This window comes from Triticum aestivum, chromosome 4A, assembly GCF_018294505.1.
Source record: "Triticum aestivum cultivar Chinese Spring chromosome 4A, IWGSC CS RefSeq v2.1, whole genome shotgun sequence".
In the NCBI taxonomy this organism is placed as follows: Eukaryota; Viridiplantae; Streptophyta; class Magnoliopsida; order Poales; family Poaceae; genus Triticum; species Triticum aestivum.
Window position 1 is genome coordinate 511,439,828 of NC_057803.1, and position 19,246 is coordinate 511,459,073.

The window sequence follows — 19,246 nt, forward strand, 5'->3', positions numbered from 1 at the left end:
CGAGCGTACTGATTACTTGTGCAAACTACGAAATTAATTCGACCACTCACCGTCTACCTTGGTTGGAGAGATTTTGAAATTGAGCCATAAACTGGAAAGGAGGGAGTAGTAACTTTTGTCTCGATTACTATTTGTGGCCTTGTATAGATGCAAAATGTATTTTTTTGTAGTGGCCTTGTATAAGTAAATGGAGGGAGTACTAACCAAAGTACGTAGTAGGGACAAGGAGTAAACGGAGGGAGTAGTAAAATTTTCTCCTTGGGCTATGAGCCACCGCGCGCGTGGGCGAGGGAGCGGGCGTAAGGTGTGGTAAGCAAGCTTCACCTCATCCTGCGAGCCACCGCGCTCGTGGGCGGGGGAGACGGTGTACTAAGCAAGCTTCTCCTCGTTCTGCAAGTTGACGGGACACATCAAAAGTACTCCAGTGTATAAAGCCTTGCCTCTAAGGTAGGCCCCACATGGTTTGCCTCTTTTTTTAATTTAACATAACGCGTCAAGTCGCAATTTCTTTGTTCACCCGTGGTAGACGATCCTTCCTCCACCAAGTGGACAACCAGTACATGTGCCAAATTACCATGTGGGCTGCCTTTTTCGTACAGAAATGAGCTCCACCGTGTACCCGTGCGGGTGTGGTTGGGAAAGAGACGGGAGTACATGCGCCGTGCGTGCACCTCTTCTCTTCGTGCACGTCCCCCACCTACGTGGGTGTGTGTGAGAGAGAGAGATACAAACCTAGACATAATGCACCGTCCATCCCCATGCCTCCGCCCAGTCCAACCACCAGTCACCACCACGCCCCACTCCTCCTCGCCTTATCTCTCATCTTTCTCCCTCCATTTTTATATACAAGGGGCCACTATCAAAATTACAATTTGCAGATATACAAGGCCACTAACACTAATCGATGCAATATTAATGGTGTTTGCCTCGTGGTACTAGCAAAGGAGGACATTAATTATCCCATTGCATGCATGCGGTAGTTTGTAAAAAAATGCATCTTGATGTTCCGTGCAATGCACGGGCATCTTGCTAGTCCATGAAAACAACACATGGCAAAATTCCACGGCGAACGAGGGATTTGAATCTGTTGGGAGGGGCTGTTTGGATCTTGCCCGGGGTAGCCAAAATATTGGCGACTACTTCGCCATGGCCGGCACCAGCTCGAGTTCATCCTAACATTGCCCTCTTCTATGGAGCCCATGCGGGGTCGACGAAGGTCCTCACAACAAAAGGATTCGGCAAGACACTTGCTGTGTACGCCGGCGTCGCCTCCGCGGTCGCCTTCATGGGACCCAAGCGGCGGTGGCCTCCCGTGTTCTACTTCTCCTCGATGATGGCGGCGGACGCGGAGGCGCTGGCCACCGACTCGCCGCTCTCCACGCACCTGGATTCTGTCGTTGCTTGCATGGCGCGGCCGCCGGCATGGGAGTCTCGGCCACAGAAATGGGAGACGCGGTACGAGGCGGCGGCGTGGACGGCAGCAACGACGCCCGTGCACCGCTCCTCATCGAGCTGGCCTGGAGCGGCGAGTTGCTGAACTGCGCGCCGGCTTGGGGCGGCAACTGGCTCCGTCAGGCGAGGGGAGGGAGGTGGATCAGCGAGCTGCATAGCTCGTATCCGGCGGGCTACCCAGCCGGCTTGGATGCGGAATAACTACTCTTCGTAAGCCATTGTAAGAGTGGACAAAATGGTGGAGGAGATAGGGGAGCGGCGGAGGTGTGCGATTCTTGGCCGGCGTTTGGCCTCGTTTAAATAGGATATTAAATAGACGGCGGACGGGAGGAGCTCGGCCGGTGTTGCGTTTAACGACGGCCCGGTCATGAACGGACGTGTGTCCAGAGTGGGTTTCTCGGCTTCCACACGGGCGGGTTTCATGGAGGCATTTGAATGCGGCACGGAGGCGTGTTCAGCCGGGCGTGCCATGAGTGGCGCCCTCGACTCTGACCTAGGACACTGCGCCGTTCTTCCACTGACATGTGGGCTCTTTGGGTGCATGGCCTGCATGTCAGTGACCCAATGCAGGCAGCGCACAATAGAGGAACCTTTGGTGGGCCAGGGCGGTCAGAAGCGGGCATTTCATAAACCGATGATTGTTCATTGAGTGTGACGTCATCTTTTTCATGTAGATAAGCCTACTATGTTGATAGCCCGTTCGATACATTGTGATTCATAAATACCACTGCAAACATCAATGTTCTGCTTATCACAGATAAGATTGATTAATACCCATAACAATCCATGTCCTTAACAAAGGGTGCATGCATGTATAGGTTGAACGTGTGTCTTGCGTCGTGTGATGTGTGCATGCAGGCGTGCGAGTGTTGCGTGCGTGCAAGGGTACGTTTCAGTGTTGCATGCATGGGTGCATACGTGCGTGTGTTCGTGAGTGCATGTGTATGTGTTAGTGTTGCACGCCAGCATGCGTGCGTGTGTACGTGTCAGTGTTGCATGCCTACATGCGTGCGTGTCTTGCGTGCGTGAATGTGTACGTGCGGGGTGAGGCTACACGTCAGTCGACTGACTTTTTCATCTCTGGTCATTAGATTTTCCAGCTGTTGGATATGAAATCAAGGGCCTCCAGTTTATCATCAAACTCCACCCCCCCAGAGCCGCCAGCCACCATCGGCCGAACCGCCAGCCCCCGCCACCTACGGCTGGCCCGCCCTCCCCGAAACCACTCCCCACTGCCGGTCCGCCGCCGCACCGGCCATCCCTCTAGCCCCCCCCCCCTGCTGACCTTTTTCTCCGGGGATCCCCACCCCACCGCCCAATGAACGCCCCCAACCGCCGGTGACTGCCAACCAGAGGTCTCACGACTTCGAATACCCGCCGACCACTAATTTATTACCATTTCTGTCCTTCATATACGCACTGGCGGGTGGGCCCTATGGTAATGTGCGCTACTGAGTGTGGACCGTTTGACTGGTCAATTGATCATGCTATCAACAAATTACGGAGTTGTATGGTGAGCCAGTGACCGTACGATCACCCTAAAATGTACTCCTATTTTATTAACACAGTACAGACTCAAACTACCATTTCTTTCTTTCATATACGGGCTGACAGGTGGGCCCCACGGTTACGCGCCCCGATGGTGCAACACTAGTTGCGCCGCGTGGAACGTTTGACTGGTCAATTGATTGTGTCATCAACAAAATACGGAGTTGTACAGGTGAGCCAGTGACCGTATAATCATGATATGTATTTATTTAACACGGTACAGACACAAGGGCTCATATATACGCGCAAGCACTCACCGCTATAAGCGCACACACGCAAACCCGACCCCTATGAGCACCTTCGAAAGAGTGGGCCAGCATATATGATCTTGAGATTTTACGAAGTCACCATAGGTGCCTCATAGTCGAGTGGAACGTCTCCTCCCACTGAACGTACGTCGCCGGAAAATACTGAAATTAACACAAGATAAATGCGAGCACCGGGACTTTAACCTTGGTGGGCTTGAGAAACCACCGTCCTCTAACAATCCAACCACATGTTGGTTAGCACGACAAAATGTATGCGGTGACCGTGATGAGCTTATTCTGAAGTCCGGTGACCATATCGTGCTTTCCCTTCAAATACAATGACCGTAAGTGTCGTCAACAAAATACGGAGCACGCATCAAATGCAAAGTCCGTCAGTGTCATCAACAAAATATGGAGATGTATCGTGAGCTAGATACCGTTGTACTATTGTATTTGCTTATTCTCTTAGTGGCTGATTGTGTGTGTGGTGTGGTGGGCACATCATTTCTAGTTGTGGTGGGTCAACATGAAGACTCATGGGTCGGTTCTATCCTGCGCCACATATAGGTTGGACCGAGACGTGTTATACGAAGACCCATGTGGAGGACTCGGCGTACAACACGAAGCTACCAGAGTCACGGAGGACTCTATCCCCACTGGTGATAAGCCGACTATATATGGTTTGTAACCCTAGGCCCTTAGTATGTTATACAAGCTCGAGGGCTAGTTCGTCGATAGTATCCACACACGCACAATGCCTGGTATTCACGTGTACTTTGTACACACCCCTATCACTAATATACAGTACCAGGAGTAGGCTCTTTCTTCAACTGCAATTGAATTCTAGCATGTGCATGTGTTTATTTCATATTATCGATCCATAGAGTGAGAGCGGTTTGAAATACAGGCAATGGATGCTTTTGCAATTCATATATAAACATTAATTAGTGCACTCCATGTTGTTAGTGTGAAGAACTTTATACATTTGTCACTTGCATGGATACATTCCAAATTGCTAGCTACGAAATAGAATACATGTCGAATTCAACATAAAGGGGGTTTCGAAGATTCGAATTCATAGGAAGTGCATTCATCTATTTGAACCCGAGATAATGGCATTTGTAAATCAGATGTAAAAGGGGGCATCAATCTTTGTTGTGAGTTTGAACATGCTATATATATTCATACGCATATCTACCTTTTTTTTTTGCAACCAAGGAGATTATATCTAGAACCATGCATGAAGTGAGGTAAGTTGCATATTTTTCAATATATACTCGTGTACAATGTATATTCAAATGTACCCCCTCCATTCCAAAATAATCGTAGCTTTAGGATTTTCAAGAGTAAAGATTTGTGAAGTTTGACAAATCCTGAAAGTTCAATTCAAGAGAATCGAAAACGTTAAGGCCTTCTTTGGTTCATAGGATAGGAATTTTATAGGAATAGGAAAATCATAGGAAGTGAGATGACATGCGTGTCAATTCCTATAGAGAAAGAGATGTCATTTGGTGCATAGGATAGGATTTTTTCCATTGAGTCTAGGCTAATGTTTTTTTCCTCCAAAACATGAAGGATTGATTCCTATCCTACATAGGAATAGGAATCCATTCCTACAAACCAAAGGGCTTCAAAGGAATTTTTCCTTTGCAAATCCTATCCCATAGAATTCCAACAAAAATCCTACAAACCAAAGGAGGCCTAATGCTTCTGCTCCCAAATATTGAACGAAGCGCCAAATAGGCCTCTGGTCACCCGAAACCGCGCAAGACTAATGTTTTGGTGGTATGAAATTACTGTCCTGACTCTGGCCCGTGTAGCCTATCGGCCCGATGTCCAAAGGTCTAAACCGGGGTAGGTTGTAACTTCACCAAGACGCCAGAGAAGCATTCATACGCCGTGGGCGCCTACCCATGCGCTCGGCCGAAATCTATCCCGCCCACATTTGGGACACCTGACATGACTGTCCTACCCCAACCCGCAATATGTCCGAAATTTTAGATGGGGGGAAGGTTTGTAACTTTCCCCAAATTTCAAACAAGCGCGTCTCAAACCGAAACATTGTTCCCCCTTAGTTCCCCGCCTCCCTCCGTTTCCCCATTCATACTCCATGGGCACGAAAACGCCCTCTCCACAAGCCACGAAACCCCAGCTCCTCCATCCTCCACCCCATAGCGGCCAATCCACCGCCGCCCTCCTCCATCACGCTGGAGACGGTACCCCAACATCGTCGTCCAATGCAATCGCAACTGCAACGCCCTCAAGGACTTAGCAGCTGAAGCCGAGGCAGAGCTGCCTCCACGACGCCGACGCCGACGTGCGCCATACCAGAACTACTCTGACCATGCCGTCCTGCGCCTCACTGTTGCGGCTCCACTGTCGCAACCGTCCACCGCACTGGAGCTGTTCCCGTGACGCCGTCGTTCGCCACCTCGGATATGCTTCCCCGCCGCCGACAGACGGCCACCGCACCACACTAAACAACTTGGCCATGGGTTCGTCCAAGGCTGCACTGTCCTCCACAACTTCTGGTTTCCGGCGAACAACAAGAAGATCGTCGGAAAAACAGAAGGAGGACACAGCACTGCCAGCAGAAAGAGGTACTCCTCTTCCCATATTCGTGCAAATCTTACGTCTCCGCTCACACCATATTCATCCCACGAAAGAAACTAGTTGAGCGCTTCTTACTGCATCTTCTTCATGATACTAAATGCACAAGGTTTCCTCCCTTTTACTATTTCACCTTTGCTAGAGGTCAGTAGCCTGCCTGGATTTCAATTCAGGGTCAGTCGAACCGCAATTAAAAGAAGCAGCACCCGCTTAGGCGCGCGGAGCACCTAGTCCGCCTGCTCCCCGGGGAAGCGGGGTGTGGGGCGCAGGAGCTGCTTGCGCCCGATCTGGAGGTCGGCGGGGCTTGAATGGATGGCCGGGGGGCGGTGCCAAGCACGGCGGTGCGGTGAGGTCGAGGGGAGGGCGCAGGCAGGGGAGGAATACTGGGCCGGTGGTCGCTGGCGTTTCGAGGAAGATCGTCAACACTGACTGGCTGGAGGTAGATGAAGGCGATCTGCCCATTCTTTGTACATCGGACGGTGCAGAAAAAATGGACTGACCTATTTGCTTTCAGTCGACTGTTATTTTCATAGAATCCTGTAGTAATTTAGTGTGCCATGCATGTTGTAGAGCTATCATATGTCTCCCGTCATTTATTTCTCACCGACCTGCTATCTGCTACCTTTACACTGTACTAATTGTGCACACACTTCACCCATACTCACACTATTGTTTTTTTATGCATGGGTATTTCAGACTCTGACGCAGTGTTGATGAATGCAGAAAAGAAAAGACAGAAGTCGCTCCAGTGTAATTCGAAGATAAGCACTAAGCGTTCCAGCGCTGTAACGGGTGCAATGTCAGCAGTTGGAGACAGTAAACGTAGCTCTGCAGTTGATGATCTCAATTGCCACACACAACCATCCCAGGTGCTTGCTTTAACTTCGCACTGTCAAATGTGGTTGCATGTTGCATATGGTGTCTAGCTTGTATTGCTTCCAATTTGGTTAAATTGCATCTGCTTACTTTACACATTATACCTTTGATAATGACATGCCTTCCTGTTTTCAATACATACTACATATGTCTATTAACCATGTTCGTACATCAAACTAATGCTCTTTTGTATCCTTCGTCAATCACTTATGATGAGACAGTCACCCGGGTGGGTTACTGTGAGACCCCATACTCGTTTAAAGAGTGCAGTGTCATCCTCCCCACATGATTCTCAAGAAACAGCAAGGCTAAATGAAGATAGTCAACGTAGCTCTCTAGTTGATCACCGCAATTCCCCCACACCACCATCGCAGGTGCTTGCTCTTACTTGGCAGTGTGATATGTGGTTGCATGTTGCATACGGTGTCTAGCTTGTAATGCTTCTAATTAGGGTAAATTGCATCTGCTTAGTTTACACACTATACCTGTGAATATGACATGCCTTCCTATTTTTGGTACACACTACATCTATGTGTTAACCTTGTTCTTACATGAAACTACCTCTCTTCTGTATCCTGCATCAATCACTTACGATGAGTCACCTTTATTCGTTGCATATTGCATATTATTTCTAGCCTGTTGCCATGTATTGCTTCTAATTTGGTCAAATACATTTGTTAGGGCACCCTTTTAATTTGGCAGAGTGATATTGGTTTCATCTTTCATATGGTTTCTAGCTTGCATCGATTCTAACAAGTTCAAGCACCTTGTGCTTAGTTTACACTTTATACATCATACATGTCAATATGTCACGCCGTTCTGTTTTTCATACATATTCCATCCTCCTATCATGCGGCTGCCTTACATGAAAGTAGTGTTCGTCAGTATCATGCATCAATGAGTTCTGAAGAGCAAATTTTATTCCTTTTTCTTGTGGGTTTGACTTGACAAGGCAAAATCAAGAAAGAGGAAGGAAAAGAGTAAGGAAGGCGATGATGGTGGTCCTCTGCAGCAACGTAAACGGAGCATCTGTACCGATTCTCCTTGTACGGATAGTGCATTACAAGGTCCAAGTCTCCGCTCCCCTACTCCACCATCCAAGGTGCTTGCTCTAACTTGCAGTGTGATATCTGGTTGCATGTTGCATATTGGGGTCTAGCTTGTATTGCTCCTAATTAGTGTAAACTGCATCTGCTTAGCTTACACATGATACATGTGAATATGACACGCTTTCCTGTTTTTGGTACATACTATATCTTATGATAAGGCACCTTTAAGTCGCCAGTGTGATATTGGTTGTGTCTGGCATATGATTTCTAGCATGTACTGCTTCTAATTTGTTGAAACGCCATATAGTTTGAACTTGGCAGAGTGATATTGGTTGCATCTTTCATATGGTGTCTAGCTTGCAGTGCTTCTAATTTGTTGAAATGCCTTCTGCTTAGTTACCACATCATAGGTGTGAATATGTCACACCATCCTGTTTTTCATACATATTCCATCCTCGCATCACGTGTTTGCCTTTCATCCGAGTAGTGTTCGTCAGTATCATGCATGAATGAGTTCTGAAGAGTAAATTTTATTCATTTTTCTTATCGGTTTGACTCACAATGCAAAATCATTACAGCTGAAGGAATTATTCTGCAGTGGATGATGGTGGTCCTTCGGAGCAACTCAAACAGGGGTCTCTACAGATTCTACTCGCCATCCTCCCAACAAGATTCACAGACAACACAAGGCTGGACAGTCAACGTAGCTGTTGTAAGATGATGAGCCATCCCCTACTCCACCATCATAGGTGCTTGCTCTACCTGACACTATTATATGTGGTTGCTTGTTGCGTAATGATGTCTAGGCTTGTATTGCTTCTAACTTGAATGGCATCTGCTTACTTTACACATAATGCCTATGAATATGACACGTGTTCCTGTTTCTAGAACATACGTGTACATGATGAGCACATCTCCCTACTCCACAATCACAGGTGCTTGCTCTTACTTGGAACAGTTATACGTGGTTGGCGTTTTCCGTATGATGTCTAGTTTGTATTGCTTCTGATTATGTTGAATTGCATGCTGCCTAGCTTACCAACTTAATACCCGCAACCGATTCACTTACCCATAAGGACCACATTTAACTTGGGGACTGTGAATGGTAGGTTGCATCTTTGGCAATTGTCTTCCAGCTTGTACTGCTTCTAATTTCTTGAAATGGCAATCTTACGATGAGACACTTTTTACCTGATAGAGTGATAATTGGTTGCATGTTCATATTGGTGCTAGCTTCATTTCTTCTAAATTTGTTAAATGCCCTTTCCGCCTTACTGCTTTTTCATACAATTCCAATCCTCACTATCGAAACGCTGTCTTTTTTTGTATATATTCCATCCTCCTATCCTGCGCTTGCCTTACATCAAAGTAGTGTTCGTCTGTATCATGCATCAACCAGTTATGCTGAGCTAATTTTATTCATCTTCTTGTGGTTTTGACTTCATAAGGCAATATCAGAAAATAGGAAGGAAAAGAGTAAGTTAGGGGATGTTGGTGGTCCTCCGCACCGACGCAAACAGAGACTCTCTAGATTTGCCACTGCTACTGCTAATGAAGTTGAAGTCCCAAGTCTACATGATGAGTTCATCTCCCGTACTCCACCATCGCAGGTGCTTGCTCTAAGTTGACAGTGTGATAATTGGTTTCATGTTGCATATGTTGTCTAGCCTGTATTTCTTCTATTTTGATTAAATTGCACCTGCTGAGTTTATACGTTATACATGTGCATATGACATGGCTTTCTATGTCTAGAATACACTGCGTCTATCTATAATACCATGTTCTTACATCAAAGTACTGATGTTGTGTATCCCGCATCAGTCACTCATGATTGGACGCTTTTAACATGGCAGTTTGATAGTGGTTGCATCTTGCATTGATTTCTACGTTGTACTGCTTCTAATTTTTCGAATTGCCACTTATGACAAGACACTTTTAACTTGGCAGAGTAATATTGGTTGCATCTTTCATATGGTGTCTAGCTTGCATTACTTCTATTTTCTTGAAAATCCTTCTGCTTAGTTTGCACATCGTAGCTGTGAATATGTCATGTCGTCCTGTTTTTCTTACATATTCCATCCTCATACGGTTGTCTTACATCAAAGTATTGCTTGTCTGTATCATGCATCAATGAGTTCTGAAGAGTGATTTTATTCTTTTGTGTTGTGGGTACAGCTTGACATGGCAAAGTCAAAAAAGAGCAAGGAAAATAATATAGTAGGGAGTGCTGTTACTCGTCCGGTGAAACGGAAAAGGTTCTACCGTCGAGATTCTGCTGGTACTTATAGTGCAATAGAAGGTCCAAGTCCACCGGCTAAATCTACAAACACAGTATCACCTGCTCCACCAGCTGCAGCATCCGCTTCAACTGTACCAGCATCTCAACCAGTTACTCGTTCGTTTGCTCCGGAACTGGCCAGTTCCCAAGCTGCCTTCACACCTAACACTACTTCCGAAGCACTGCTGACACAACAGGACTTGGCAAGATCATATGAACCTCATGAGCATCAACACCAAGACGGTACCTGACCAAGTCAAGTTGCAGTTGCATGCTCCTTTATATGTACTCTCACAGTTTGATGTACACTAACACTTTCCATATTCGTTGTTGAACTAGCACCACGGCGCAAGCGGAAACAGACATCAGGGATAATGCTTGACAGATTAACAAAATCTAAAGGAGGAAGAATGGAGATCCATTTTGAGGCAGGTTTAAAAAGGCCACGTGATGCTACAGAGTCAGCCAAGTTAGTATCAGAGGCAGCCGTTGCCGTTAGGTGTCATGCACGTATCCTCCCAACGTGGATCCAGTACAGGAATGAGAAAGACAATACCCAGTTTAACACCTTCCTTGACCATTTATCCGTAAGTAATGTTATTCATCGCAATTAGTAATATTGTCTTGCTCTGTCCCATACTTTCTAGCTTCCTCCTAATAAGACTCACATTCTTTTTTCAACAGATGAGGTTCAAGTTGGATCCGAAAGATGATGCAACTAGACAAGCATGCACTCATGTTTTTCAGTCTGCTCTGCGACAGTATCGGTACCACCTTAGAAAATCTCACTTTGAAGGCAAGGCTAACAATGAAATCGCCCAAACATCTCCAGTGGAATATATTACAGATGAAGACTGGACAGCCCTCGTTAAACACTGGTCTGATCCAAAGTATCAGGTAGGCTATATGTATTTGATCAGACCACATATTGAACTTGTATTTATGTATGTGCCTTACAAGTGTATCTTCTTCTAGGCTAACTGTTTGAATAACAAAACCAACCGTTCTAAAGTGAAATTCCAACAGACCACATGATCTCGTAGCTATATTGCACACTACGAGGCTCTTGTAAATAGCTGCTACTTCCTTCTTTTTTGTGCCATATTATCGTATCTATATTGACTTGTTCCAAATACAGAGGAAATCCCGTGCGGACCAAAAAGAACCTGAACCGAATGCAGTGCAAATCTTCAAGGATTGCCACACCAGCAAGATGAAGGGCATGAGCACACCAGTTCAAGCCGCTGTTGTAAGTCCTTACTCCTGTTGCCTTGAACTGATTGGTATTGTGATGTGTTCATTTAACTACTTGGTTTGCAGCCAATGTCAGTTACTTTGTTCACTTTTATTCATAGTTGTCTTAACGTATCATTTCACCTTACATGGTTTAAAAGAGATGAAGGATATTCTTTTGGTCTTGATCTATAATCTAGTTGTTATGTTCACGTGCGCACACAATGATAAAATAGCCTGTTTGTTTTATATCTGTTTGCCCATGATATGAATGATGTCATACTATGTTCATCCTACTTTAAACCATGTCTCTTTATCCTTAGATGTCAACGAATATGAGGAAATAGACAATACAGTAGGCATGCTACATGGACATATGTTCCGAAAGTGATTTTATTATGTAGTTGGCACTACAATACATGCTAATGTATTACAGTAGTTCACCAAAATAAGTTATGTATAAACGTTTAACCTACTTTGTTTGTTTTTATCTCATTAGTAACTTATCTGGTACACTAATCTACAAGTTCAAACTTTTAGGAAGCTATGGAACAAATGATTGAACAGCCACAACCACCTGAAGGTGACGAGGCTACTACAGGCACAATGTCACCTCTTGCTGCAGTGCGTCAGTATCTCTCCACTAACAGTGCAAAAAGCACCTTCCTGCGTAATTCTGGGTTGGTTGTCAAGGTAACCTCGTCCAAATCTCCTATTGAACAAAATCTTCCTGCTAGACAGAGTGATATATCTGTGCTCCAGACACAAGTCCAATCCCTAATGGATGTTGTTTCGGAAACAAGAATAGTGGTTGAGAAATGTCGTCAAGATATGAATTGTTTTGAAACTAGACTATCATACATTCGCTTCGTTGTTCAAGAGCAATGGCGGAAAAAGGTGGAGATCGTGCTGCTCCATCAGATTCTATAGCCTGAAACATTAGCACTCAGGTCAAATGATTTGTGCTTCTATACATCTGATGGTGCTTTTATCTGGAAGGACTGTAAACTTTATGCCAACATGCCTTTTGTTGTATGTTGGAATTTATTTTGTTGTGATACAACATTTATGATGCTGCCTCAGGCTGCAGCAATTACGACACTATTTTTGTATAGTGTAGGTTTATCTTAGTAATGTAATCGGCCGAAAGCTTCGTAGGAGCCCAACAAGCCAACATTCGTCGGGCCCATTCCAATTGGGCTAAAAACGATTACGGGCTGAAATTGGCATGTAGCCCACTAAAAATATCTGGGCCTAAATTAGCATAAGTTTTCATATATTTTTGGTAGGCCTGTGCCCATAGTGGGCCTTTAACATGCCTAAACATAATCTGGGCCCTCAAGTAAAAATAGGCTGTTTACAGGTGTAAATATCTCGAGCCCATAAAATACATGGGCCTTTAATAGACCGAAAGTGAGATTGGGCCCTGATTGTGCCAAATAACCCACTGGACTTTAACAGGCCGAAATTCGAACGGGCCGTAAATGCGTCGACCTAATACACGGGCCTTTAACAGGCCGGAACTTCGGTCGGGCTAGATTATCGTCATTTCTATATGGGCCGTTAATGGGTCCGACATGACGTTGGGCCACATATGGCCCATGGTTTACGTCCGGCTTTAACAGGCCGAAAATGACAACAGACCGAAAGTGGCCCAAAGCTATAGTGGGCCTCTAACAGGCCGAATGTCAGACATGGCCGAATATGACCCAAATCCTTCACGGTCATTTATGGGCTGAAAGTTTTGATGGCCTGTAAATGGGCCCAAATGAAGCCGGACCTTTAACAGGCCGGAAATACACCGGGCTGTAATTCGGCCCAATTACTTAGCGGACTGTTAACGGGCCAGAAGTGACCATGGGCCGCGTTGATGACAAGTTTAGGACAGGCCGTTGAGGGGCCGATTTGATAGAGAATGTTGGGCCTTTAGCTGGGTCGGCCCATTATGGTCGGTAGAATCTTGTGGGCCTTTAGCTGGCCCAGCCCATTATGGTCCGCAAAATCTTGTGGGCCTTTAGCTAGGCCGGCCCATTATGGTCTGCAAAATCGTGTGGGCCTTTAGCTAGGACGACCCATTATGGTCCGCTAAATTTTGTGGGCCTTTAGCTGGGCCGGCCAATTATTGTCTGCTAAATCTTATGGGCCTTCGGTTGGGCCGGTCCATTTAATCTTTATGGGCCACTTTTGGGCCGGTCCACGTGTCAACATATCATAGGCCCATCTCGCCCGTTGGATCCGTCAGCCAATGAGAATTTTACACGTGGAAAATCGGCACTGGTCGTGGCTGTTAATGGGTTATCGGATCCAAAATCCAACCCGATAGCTTAACGGCGTTCCGTTACGGCGGATGCCACGTGTCGGTCACCCTTGACGAAAGCACTTCTGTGATGCGCGATTTATCGTCATGGAAGTGGACACTTCCATGATGATAATTTTGGCAATGTCATGGAACACTTCTACGATAGCACATGTATGACTATCTTGATTCTGTCATAAATTTGTCATGGATGTACATGCATGACAGAAAACGCGACCTACTGTGACAAACATGTATCATCACGGAAGTGTATTTTTTTGTAGTGCATCAAATATATTGGCTTGCATGGAGTTTAAAAAGGAAGCTGTTGATCCTGATCTTCTCTGGAGGTGTACGAACTGTAGGAATTACATCTTCTGGCCTCGGTACCTCATTAGCATACGATCTGAATCTTTTGTTGTATATTCTTCTTGGTACATGCACGGTATGATGAGAATCAACATGTACTAATTCCTTCTCAAATACAGGAGCAATTTTTGGTCGACAAAACTGACGCACACGACCATCGTTTCCTTGACATAATTTGGTCACATACTTTTCATTATTTTTCGCAACTTTTTCATGACTTGACTCATTAAATGGCTCAGGTTCAGTAGGATTATCGATGAATGGTGTCATGCCCGCATCAATTTTCTCCAGTGCCATCGTTGCTGCGGCGTGACTTGGGGCGGCGTTTGGGGCGCCGGAACTTAGACTGTGTCTTAGGAGTTTTAACTGGATCTCCCTTGTCTTTGCCGCGAGGCTTTTTAAGTGTATCGATCATGTACACGTCATATGAAGGGGTGGTCGTCTCACGCCTGATGGCTGGCGGGTCTTGGCCTTGCTCCTTATTGGCATCGTCGTCTATACCGTCAATGTTGTCGGAGCCAGAAGCGGGCCTGTCGGTTAAGTCCTCGACAGTGGCTATGAAGTGGGTGGCGGGTGGGAAGCAAAATTCTTGAAAGTGCGTTATATCGACTAGAGGGGGGTGAATAGGCGATTTTTATGAAATTCTTCACTAAGGAATTTGCCGGTGAGGAAATTCCTTAGCGAAGAACTACTAGCAGCGGGATAAGTACTCAAACGTAAACATAACAGAATACAAGCATAGTCATCATGATGAAATGAAGACAGACATAGAGTACAGGAAGCGTAAGCACAAGATAACACAGGATGAAGACAAACAGACTGAAGAAATTGAACTGAGGAAATTGAGAAAGTCTTCAGTCAAAGTCTTCAAACACAGATATGAACAAGCACACAACACAGTTATGAGGAAAAGAAAGAGTTGAGGAAATAGAACCAGTAAGCTTGGTGAAGACAATGATTTGGTAGACCAGTTCCAACTGTTGTCTCAGTTGTACGTCTGGTTGGAGCGGCTGAGTATTTAAACTCGAGGACACAAAGTCCCGGACACCCATTCCTGAACATGCAGCTCAGGACACCCAGTCCTCCCCGTATTCTCCTTGAACTAAGGTCACACAGACCTCGTCCTATCACTCGTGGTAAGTCTTCAGGCGACTTCCAAACCTTCACAAACTCGGTCACTCGGCGATCCACAATTCCTCTTGGATGCTCTAGACCATGACGCCTAACCGTCTGGAAGAAGCACAATCTTCAAAGGTAACAAGCGTCGGATCCATGCAGGATCAATCTCTTCAGTGATGCTCAATCACTTGGGGTTTGTAGGTGTTTGGGTTTGGGTTTTTCCTCACTTGATGATTTTCACTCAAAGTCCTTGGAGGATGGGTTGTTCTCAAATGACAAGTGTCAGTTTCTCTCGGAGCAGCCAACCAGCTAGTGGTTGTAGGGGGCGGCTATTTATAGCCTAGGGAGCAGCCCGACATGATAAGACATAAATGCCCTTCAATGATATGACCGTTAGGTGGATAGATATTTTGGGATAGCTGGCTCATAGCACAACAACGGTCGGAATTTTGAGTAGCAAAATCCTCAGGGCTATCACGTTCCTCACTGTGTAGGTAATCCGCACTGGCGAATTCATAACTCTTCAGTCAGAACAAATTCCTCACAGACCAGAAGAACTTCGTCTCTGTCATTGAAGAATATGACTGGACTGTATGAGATTTCCAATGGCTTCACTCGAAGGGATTGGTAGGTGTAGGATTTTGAGTTGAGCATCACATGGAAATTTTTCCTTAGTATTTCCTCGACCTCCTTTAACAGTATGGTGTTTCCTATGACTCAAGAAAGAGAAAATGAAACTACGAAAACAAAATTCTTCATGCTTCATGTTCATCGAATGAATACCAAGTCTTCAAGGTCACACCAATTTCTTCACTTTCAAAGTCTTCAAAAAGTCTTCAGAAATCCAAAGTCTTCAGTCGAAGAACTTCATTTTTAGGGGTCGACTTTCTTTGTAAATATCAAACTCCTCATATACTTATAGACCTGTGTACACTCACAAATGCATTAGTCCCTTAACCTATAAGTCTTCCATACACCAAAATCACTAAGGGGCACTAGATGCACTTACAATCTCCCCCTTTTTGGTGATTGATGACAATATAAGTTAAGTTTTCAACGGGGATAAACATATGAATTGTAAATACTGATATTGAGGAATTTGATTACAAGATATAGAAGAACTCCCCGTGAATATGTGCATAGTGAGGTATTTGCTTTTGAAGCATTGCACACTTGAAGAGTAGAATCATGGAGATCTCCCCCTATATCTTGTAATTCATACACGCATTTGACATATCACAATGAAGAATTTGAAATGCATGATGAAATATGGTGACTGATGTAATTCAGCATGCGTGCATTAATATTAACGAGGAATAAGCATGCAGAAAAACGCATCAAGAGTATCAGAGCACCATCGGGTTTAAGTTTACATCTCGATCCAATAAAAGTCTCAGAAGAACGAGAGTTGTAACTTAAACAAAAAACGCCCATATAGAAAGACCCGCTTGAAGACTAACTCAAAATTCTCCCCCTTTATCATCAAATGACCAAAAGGATCGAATATGAGGACTAACGCCCCTGAAGAATATCAAGTTGATGAAGAAGCACCAGCATTGTTGGGGTCGTTTGTCGTGGAAGGGCCTGCCGCAGTGTCGTCCAAGTCTTCATTTTCATCAGTGTCGCACGATGAAGAATATGAGCTGGCCACCAGAGAAGGAATCTTGACCTTCTTGAATTTCTTCGGTGGAGGTGCAGACCAATCAAAATCTTCATTGAGATCCATTTTCTTCAGATCTTCTTCACCATATAGATGTGACAGGATTGCCCAGGTGCGACCGAAGACTTGATGGAGGTAGTAATGGTTTTTATTCACTGCATTGTGTGTAGCAGTCATGTTGTGAAGAAGTGAACCAAACTGACGCTTAACCCATTTATGATTTCGATCCACCTTCTGGTGAAGACTAAGCAGAAGTTCACGGTCAGTCATCACGCGCGGAGTAGTGGCTTGAGGAGTGGACTTGGGTGCATTGGCAGATTCATGTGTGGCAGAGCCATCATTGGTGGAATAAGAAGCAGCTTTGCGAAACTGACCATCCAATGGACGAATGCCTTCATCTATAATAGCTGGTGCCTTGCCCTTTCCATCAACTGAGGAATAAGTATGCTTGAGGACTTCAATTGGGGGCAAGTAGCTAAGGTGATTCTAAAAATCAGCTTTGTAGTTGAGTGAAGACCTTTTCCTGAGGAATCTCATAATCCTAGGTGCATAAGGCTTTAGCTCAAATGGAGATAGTGCAACATTTGCCAGAGTCCTCATGAAGAAATCGTGATAATTGACAGGAATGCCATGAACGATGTTGAATACCAGATTCTTCATGATGCCAACAATTTCCTCATCAGATGAGTCGTGGCCTTTGATAGGACTCATTGTCCTCGTAAGAATACGATAGACAGTTCTAGGCACGTAAAGCAATTCCTTCACAAGGAATTTGGTTCTTGGTGCTTGACCTGGCTTCAAAGGTTTCATCAGCACCTGAATGTAATGATTTGTAAGCTCAGGTTCACTGTAGATACAACGAGCTTCTTCAAGGGGAGGACTGAGTGGTAAGGCACGAAGCAATTCAGAGGCTGGTGCAGTGTAGTGAGTATTTTCAGACATCCAGTCCAGCACCCATGAATTCACATCTTCAGAATCTCCTGTGATGTGCAGCGTTGCATAGAATTGAAGAATCAGTTCTTCATTCCAATCGCAGATGTCAGAGCAAAAGTTTAATAGTCCAGCGTCGTGAAGAACACTAAGGACTGGTGCAAAGCACGGCAGAGATTCCATATCCACGTGAGGAATATGCTCATGTAGAAGATTTTCTCCTTGTTGAACAACACTTAGGAATAGAAATTAGCTTGACTAGCAGTCCAAAAACGCCTCTTCCTAATGCAAGCAGAGTTATATGGGTTGTAATCTTCGAAGAATACGTGCTCACCGAAGAAATCATCAGCCTTGAACTTTTGCTTGTGTGAGAATGGATCCTTTGGCTTCGGTAGAGGAGTGTCAGTGAGTTGCATCACGACCTCAGGAATCTCAATCGCAGGTTCTTCAGGCTGAGGAATTTCTGGTTCCTCTTCAGTGGCAGTCTGCGTCTTCAGATGTTCAGCAGCAGCATTTTCTTTAGCGCTAGTGGCTGGAATTTCTTCACGCACAGATGAAGTGGGGTGAGTTTCTTCAGAGCCCATTTGAACAGTTTGTGCAGGTGACTGAGGTATTTGCTGCAACAGTGTGAACATTGGAGAGTTTGGATGCTGACTTTCCCAGAATTCATCACTGATTACGGGTGTGGAGCAGCCAACGTCCACATCTTCATCTTCCATTTCTTCAACGCCAGCCTCTTCAACTGTGAACTGAGGCATGGGCGAGGAGATGACAGGTGTTGAAGGGATCACATCCACTTCAATTTCTTCATCCAACTGCTCAGACGAAGCAGCAGGAGGAGTTTCTTCATCAGATCCGCTGGGGATCACATATTGTTCATCAAAAGAAACAAGGTCCTTTGATGGCCTGGTTGAGATGGGAACAACATCAATCGGATTAGCAAATGAACTTGTCAAGGGCTTCATCTTCTTCAGAGCTGAAGAATCTGAAGCAGCTGATGCTTTCCTTTTCTTCACTGCAGCATGCTCTGCAGCCATGGTCTTCTTCACATCTGATGCAGATGGAAGGATTGGAGTTGAAGTTGGCGCAGGAGCAGCTGAGGAATTTGGTTGATTTTCTTCAGGCACAACTGATGCGGTTGCCCTGGTTTCTTTAGTTTCTTCAGGCGCACCACTAGTGGATGCCCTGGCAATTTCTTCAGCGGCTGGAATGCAGTCATTAGCCCTGGAACTCACATTTTCTTCAGTAGCTGGATTTTCATCAGCGATGCTGGCATGTTCTTCAGTAGGCCGAGCAGATGCTTCAGCCTGAGGAATGTCCTATTGCGTTGGGGCTGCAACAGTGGAGGTGAACTATTCTGTGATCTTTACAAATCTGAGTTTGGCTCCCAGCCAGTCAGCATAATAGCGATCAAATTCATCACTCAGTTTCTTGATTTCAGATTGGAGAGCAACAAGTTCTTTAGGTGAAAGCTTCAGAACGTTTTGCTTCAGAAAGCGCTCTTTCTTGTACTGCGCTTTCTTCACTCTCCTCCCCTATTCAAATTTCCATTTCTCTTCTTGTATGAAGTGAGTTAAC